This window comes from Arachis hypogaea, chromosome 11 (assembly GCF_003086295.3).
Source record: "Arachis hypogaea cultivar Tifrunner chromosome 11, arahy.Tifrunner.gnm2.J5K5, whole genome shotgun sequence".
Taxonomy (NCBI): Eukaryota; Viridiplantae; Streptophyta; class Magnoliopsida; order Fabales; family Fabaceae; genus Arachis; species Arachis hypogaea.
Window position 1 is genome coordinate 88,085,358 of NC_092046.1, and position 7,491 is coordinate 88,092,848.

Here is a 7,491-nt window from a genome sequence, read left to right on the forward strand (position 1 = left end):
TTAGGAATTAGTTAGAAAAGATATTTTTTTTTTGAATTTATGATGAAAGAGAAAAACACAAAAAAGACACAAGACTTAAAATTTTTAGATCTAGCACCCTTGCTGTTTCGAAAATTTGAAGGGAAATACCAAGGGACACGAATCTTAAAAATTTTAAGATCTAAACACATGCAAGACTCAAGAACACCTTAAATACTCACAAGAACACAAAGAACAAAATTTTAAAAACTCAAAGAACACAAGAACATAAAAAGAACTCTAAATTTAAAATGTTTAGAAAACTAAACACAAATTTTCGAAAATTTGAAGAAAAATAAAAAGAAAATACCAATCTTAAAAATTTGAACAAGATTTAGACAAAGAAAATTATTTTTTTGAAAAATTTTTAGAAAGATAGACTCAAAGGAACACAGTTACCTAATTCATAAGCCAACGCTCTAACGAATTGAACACAAAAACAAAAAAAAATATTTTCGAAAACCTTTTTGATGTTTTTGACGAAAAAAAATAGAGAAAGAAAAATAAAAATAAAGGACTCAACAAGAACACTAACAAAGAGGCTTAAAAAAATCAAAAATTAAATGGAGAAAAGAAAAATATTTTTTTGAAAAAGCTTTTAATGAATTTTCAAAAATTGAGAAGAAGAAAATCAAAATTAAAGACTCAATAAAAATAAAAATTATCTTATCTAAGGAGAAAGACAATCTGGCAGTTTGCCAAACTCAACAATCCCCGGCAACGGTGCCAAAAACTTGTGCGCGTGTATGTAAAACCCACACTATTTCGTATAACAGCAGCAGTACTAGCAAGTGAACTGGGTCGTCCAAGTAATACCTGAGCGAGTTAGGGTTGATCCCATGAGGATTGTGGCTTGAACAAAGCTATGGTTGTTGATGAATCCACAATTCATGGTAATTATTTGCTCTATTTGGATAGATTTCATCAAATTTTCCTACACTTATTCAATGAAATAGCATAGTTTTATGATTTCTTCCTAAATTGTGCTTAAAACTGAAAACATGCTTTTTAGGCCTTATAATTGCTAAATTTTATCCACTTTAATTCCATATGATGCCTTGATGTGTTTGCTAAGTAATTTCAGGTTTCCAAGGCAAGTATGGGTTGAAGAAGTGAGAAAAATAGCATGCAAAAGGGAAGAAGCCATGAAGAAATGGAGTTTGGAAGATTTAGCATCCGTGAGTGCTGATGAGCGGATATTTTATACGCTTTTTGGGGATAATTTCATATAGTTTTGAGTATGTTTTAGTTATTTTTTAATCTATTTTTATTAGTTTTTAGGAAAAATTCATATTTCTGGACTTTACTATGAGTTGTGTGTTTTTCTGTAATTTCAGGTATTTTTCTGGCTGAAATTGAAGGAGCTGAGCAAAAATCTGATTCAGGCTGAAAAAGGACTGCTGATGCTGTTGGATTCTGACCTCCCTGCACTCAAAGTGGATTTTCTGGAGCTACAGAACTCAAAATGGCATGCTTCTAAGCGTTGGAAAGTAGACATCCAGGGCTTTCCAGCAATATATAATAGTCCATACTTTGCACAAGGATAGACGACGTAAACTTGCGTTCAACGCCAGTTCTCTGCCCAATTCTGGCGTCCAGCACCAGAAAAGGATCAAAAGCTGGAGCTGAACGCCCAAACTGGCATAAAAACTGGCGTTCAACTCCACAAATGGCCTCTGCACGTGAATTGCTTAAGTCTCAGCCCAGCACACACCAAGTGGGCCCCAGAAGTGGATCTCTGCATCATCCATCATAGTCTACTCATATTTTGTAACCCTAGGCTACTAGTTTAGTATAAAAACAACTTTTAGAGACTTATTTTGTATCTGATGACATTTTAGATCAAACCCTTGTATTCTCTGACGGCATGAGTCTCTAAACCCCATTGTTGGGGGTGAGGAGCTCTGCTGTGTCTCGATGAATTAATGCAAGTATTTCTGTTTTCCATTCAAACACGCTTGTTCCTATCTAAGATGTTCATTCGCGCTTAACTGTGATGAAGGTGATGATCTGTGACATTCATCATCTTCCTCAAATCATGAACGTGTGCCTGACAACCACCTCCATTCTATATACGATTGAATGAGTATCTCTTAGATTCCTTAATCAGAATCTCCGTGGTATAAGCTAGAACTGATGGCGGCATTCATGAGAATCCAGAAAGTCTAAACCTTGTCTGTGGTATTCCGAGTAGGATTCAAGGATTGAATGACTGTGACGAGCTTCAAACTCCTGAAGGCTTGGCGTTATTGACAGACGCAAAAGGATAGTAAATCCTATTCCAACCGGATCGAGAACCAACCGGTGATTAGCCGTGCTGTGACAGAGCGCGTGAGCGTAGTTTTCACTGGAAGGATGGAAGGTAGCCATTGACAACGGTGATCCACCAACACACAGCTTGCCATAAGAGGACGTGCGTGTGTGAATCAGAAGACAGAGGAAAGCAGAGATTCAGAAGACAAAGCATCTCCAAAACTCCAACATATTCTCCATTACTGCACAACAAGTAACCTTTAATTTATGCTCTCTTGGTTATTCGCAATTCAACTGGTAAACATAATTGACTTCCTGACTAAGATTTACAAGATAACCATAGATTGCTTCAAACCAACAATCTCCGTGGGATTCGACCCTTACTCACGTGAGGTATTACTTGGACGACCCAGTGCACTTGCTGGTCAGTGGTACGAGTTGTGAAAAGTGTGATTCACAATTCGTGCACCAAGTGCGCACAAGTGCGAGCCAGGCAACGCACAAGCGTGACCCACGCGTATGCGTGGAAGTGAATTTTGCTTGTCGACATATACGCATGACCCACGCGTACGCGTGACCCGAGTCACGTGAGCTCATTAATTGCAAATCACTGGGGGCAAATTCTGGGCCTCCAAAACCCAACGGAATTCAGTTCTGAAGCGATTTCAACACCAATTCAAGTGGAAACAGGGGGGGCAATTAAGTTTAGCTTTTCTTATGTTCTTCTCTTAGTTTCTAGAGAGAGAAGCTCCCCCCTCTCTCTAGAATTAGGTTAGGTTTAGTTTAATTTCCTTTGATTTCAGTCTTTAATTCTTGTTTTGATGTAATTTCCTTTATGTTTTCATGCTTTCTTGTCTTTATCTTCATTATTTCTCTTGTAATTTCCTTTATCTTGTCATTTTTATTTTTATGGATAATTTTGTTAATTTTAATTTCAATTAATGCAATTTATGTTTTATGTTCATTTATGGCTTTCTTTAGTTGTTGTTATGATTTTCTTGCTTTTGGTAGCTAGACTTTATTTTTAATGTATTTTAATATTATTTTATTCTCATGCACACCAAGTGTTTGATAAAATGCTTGCCTTAGTTTTTACATAGTTTTTCTTCACTCTTGGCTTGGTATTGATAACTTTTGTGATCCTTGAGTTATTGATGTCCATTCTTGTTGATATATTAGTGTAGTTAGTTAAATTGGTTTCCCTTGACTCTAAGTGACCCCATAGTGTTGACTTAGGACTTAGGGATTGGAATCAAATATGCCTATTTGACTTATCCTCGATGTAGGGATGACTAAGTAGGATTAACTCTTTATAATCATCATGTGTTTGTGGTCAATGACTAGGATAGGTAACCTTATCTCTCAATCAATGCCAAGAGGATTCTTGCACTCGAATTTTCCTTTCCTTGTGATGAGATATTTTGAAGGAAAAATAAATCTCTCCCAAAACATACAAATCCAACCGGCAAGTGTACCAGGTCGTATCAAGTAATAAAAACTCACGGGAGTGAGGTCGATCCCACAGGGATTGAAGGATTGAGCAATTTTAGTTTAGTGGTTGATTTAGTCAAGCGAATCAAGATTTGGTTGATGATTGTGTGACTTGCAGAATGTAATTTGCATTGAAGTAAAGAGAACAAGAAATAAATTGCTGAAACTTAAAGAACAAGAAATTAAATGGCAGAAACTTAAAGTGCAAGAAATGTAAATTGCGGAATCTTAAAGTGCAAGGAATATAAATTGCTTGAAATGTAAAGGGAATAGGGGAATGGATTTGCAGAATTTAAACAAGGAAAAACTAAATTGCATCAAACAAAAGAGGGAAAGGGAATTGGGATTGAACCGGATCTTGAAGCAGTAAAGTAAATGAATCAGAAAAAGCAATAAACAGGGAATTGAAATGAGAAATTCAGATCTCAGGACCCAAAGACTAGAAAACCAAGTCTAGATCTCAATGCCTTCTTAGATCCAACAAGAACAATAGCAAGGAAATTGTAAATTGCAAAGAAAAGAGATGAAGAACAATGAACCGGAAATGGAATTCAATTAACAGTAAAGAACACAGAGAGATCCAATATTGAGATTGAAACAGAATTTCTTCAATTCTCCAATCCAAGATCCAAGACAAATGTAAAATGAAATTGAAAGCAATGGAAACAAAGAAATTAAAGTTCAAAAGCTCTCCGAAAACTATTATGAAAATTCCAAATGGAAAGCTCCTCTAATAACTTGAATTCTATCCTATTTATACACTTTCCAAAATGATCTTCAAGCCTTGAGTTGGGCCTTTGTTCTTGGTGGAATTGGGTTGAAAGAGGCCTTGGTTGATTGCTCTTGAAGTTTGAAGAAGAACCAAAGTGAACCAATTGAACCGGTTTTGAAGTTAGCCATAGTTGGACCTAACGTTTGAGCCAAAGTTAGGGGTCTAACTTTGGCTCCAACTTTTCATAGCAGCAAAGCATATTCTGCTGGTATGGACGTTGGTGCCAACGTTAGGGGTCTAACTTTGACCCTAACGTTGGAAATGCTTTGTGCTAGTGGCGCCAACGTTAGCCACCAAGTTAGGGGGCTAACGTTGGCGCAAACGTTGGCCCTTCCCCCTTTGTAATCTATGTGCCAACGTTAGCCTCCAAGTTAGGGGGCTAACGTTGGCGCAAACGTTGGTGCCCAGGGGAGAAACTCTCATGTGCCAACGTTAGCCTCCAAGTTAGGGGGCTAACGTTGGGGCTAACGTTGGCCCTTCTCCTTTTGTCTTCATGTTCCAACGTTAGCCTCCAAGTTAGGGGGCTAACGTTGGGGCTAACTTCTTGCTTCCTGGTTCAATTTCACTTATTCCATTGTCCTCTCTTCACTCCTAGCCATTCCTCTTTGCTTCAACCTTTCCCCAAGCTTTCTTCACCTATCATTAATCAACCAAACTCATCAAAGCTATGCTCAAAATCATGAGATATTCAATCTTTCATAATATGCAACAAATATAGCATAAAACCTCATGAAATGGCATGAATTCATATATGGTTGGTTAAATCAAGGGAAACATGAAAATCTACTCAATTAGCTTGCTTGTAGCTCAAGAAAGTGCATAATTCTAATGAAAATTCAAAGAAAAAGACTAGCTAAAATAGGCTAGGATGACTTGTCATCACAACACCAAACTTAAAGCTTGCTTGTCCCCAAGCAAGAAATAGATTTATGCTCCAAGGTTCTTTCAATTAAGATGGATTGAGGAACAATTGTAAAGTGCAGTGACTGAAGTGATCAAGTATTAGTGGGGTGAACTCTAAATCATGTGCTTCATGCAAGGGCTTCAGTGCTCACTAGTCCTTACATATTGGGAGTCGTAGGTCTTAGGATTTTCATCCAAATGGTACCATGGAGATCTCTTTATATGTAATCACCTTGAAGCAGCTTATAGTTTCTGTGCTTTGGCCTCGACTCTAAGTATCATGTCTCAAGGCGGCTCTTTAGATAAGCTTTCAATCAATACTCCTAAACCAGTTGGTTTTAAGGTATTAGGTGTTGAAGCACCCCTGAGGATTTACTTGCTCAAGCCTCTTTCCTTGACACACTTCAACCACAAGCATTTTACTAGGCTAACAACTCTTTGAGTCATTGTTTCTTCTTTATTTTCTGCCTAGTAATTGATGCTCAGAGCCTTGGACCATGTTCTTTTTGTTTTTGTATTTTCTTTTCTTTCTTTTGTTTTGTTTGCTGCTTCTTGGATCAATAGATTTTTGAGAATCTCCACAATACCTCTTTGAACTTCTTGTCCCGCCTATGAGCTCCCATGCAAGTTTTCACAAGCATGCAACCTCAATACATTATCACACAACCAGAACCACCACTTCTCTAAATCTTTTGCTTGCCTCAAAATTGTTTAATTCCTCAATCCTTCTTTTCAAAGAACTTTCATGTGATGCATTCTTGAGAATTGAGTGCAAACAAGTTTTGAAGATAAGAATGTTGTGAATGATCAAGCATCTTGCTTATTGAATCATAAAGAAAGACTTATGCTATGCAGGCAGGGGTAATAAAAAAGAGAAACTATGCTATGCAGATAGGCAGGGCAGATCAGAATACAATCCAACTTTCAATTACAGCAATATTTGATGTAAAACAATGACTTAACAATACAACCTGTTGGAGTTCACTTGCTTTCCTTCTTCTCATCATCATCACTACTGGCCTTTAGGTTCATCTTTTGTTTCTTTGGTTGATGATGCTTAGTCCTTCCAACAGCTTGTATGGACCTCTGCAATGATATTGAAAGTTGCTTGTTTCCCAAGCACTTGAGAAATGGTTAGCTTGCATGATTTATTTGTGGGCCTTTGTACTTACTTTGGTATGGGAACACCAAACTTAGTACCTTGCCAATGCATTAGATTAACCATGTGTGAAATTCTTTTTTTTTTCTTCTTTTTTTTTTTTAAAAGCAATAAAACTGAAAACTAGGAAACAGCTGAATAGTTAACTAGTTTATCCAACATGCTTGAAGCCTATATTATGCAGAAAGTGAGAATGTGTTTTATAATGGGATTTTGGTGAAACACCAAACTTGGAATCCTGCATTCTCCTTTAGATTGTTTTGGTGTGCAACACCAAACTTAGCTTCTTGCATTATAGATAAAACTAATTAACCTTTTTATTAAAATAGTTATGAAAGGAAAACTACCTCAGGTTGGGTTGCCTCCCAACAAGCGCTCTTTTATTGTCACTAGCTTGACATCCTTCACTCTGTGCTCATGGAAGTTGAGGCTTCTGTTGCCTCATGTTTCCTCCTCTTGCTATGGGCTTCCTTCCCTCTATTTCTCTTTCCATAGCCTTCTTATTTTCCTCCATGACTCCCTTTTCTTTCAACACAGCATCCTTTTCATGGCTCTTTGGGTTCAGAGTCCCCTTTTTCTCACCCAATTCAGCAAGGTTTTGCACTAATTGCTCCACCTGCCTTTCAAGTCTTCTGAGTGAAGCCTCCTGGTTCTTGCTTATCATCTCTTGATTCTTCTTTGTTTCTTCCCGCTCTATTGCCATCATTTCTTGAATTTTTATGGACATCTCCATCAACATTTCTAGAATGTAGATCCTTTGAAAGGTTGGAAGTGGTTGTGGCAACTGTGGTGGTTGATGAAGGTCATTTTGAGTGAATGGTGAGGTAGGACGGGATTGGAAGTGTGTGTGATTGTTGTTGTGGGGGTGTGTTTTAAGTTGATTTTTGAAATTGGG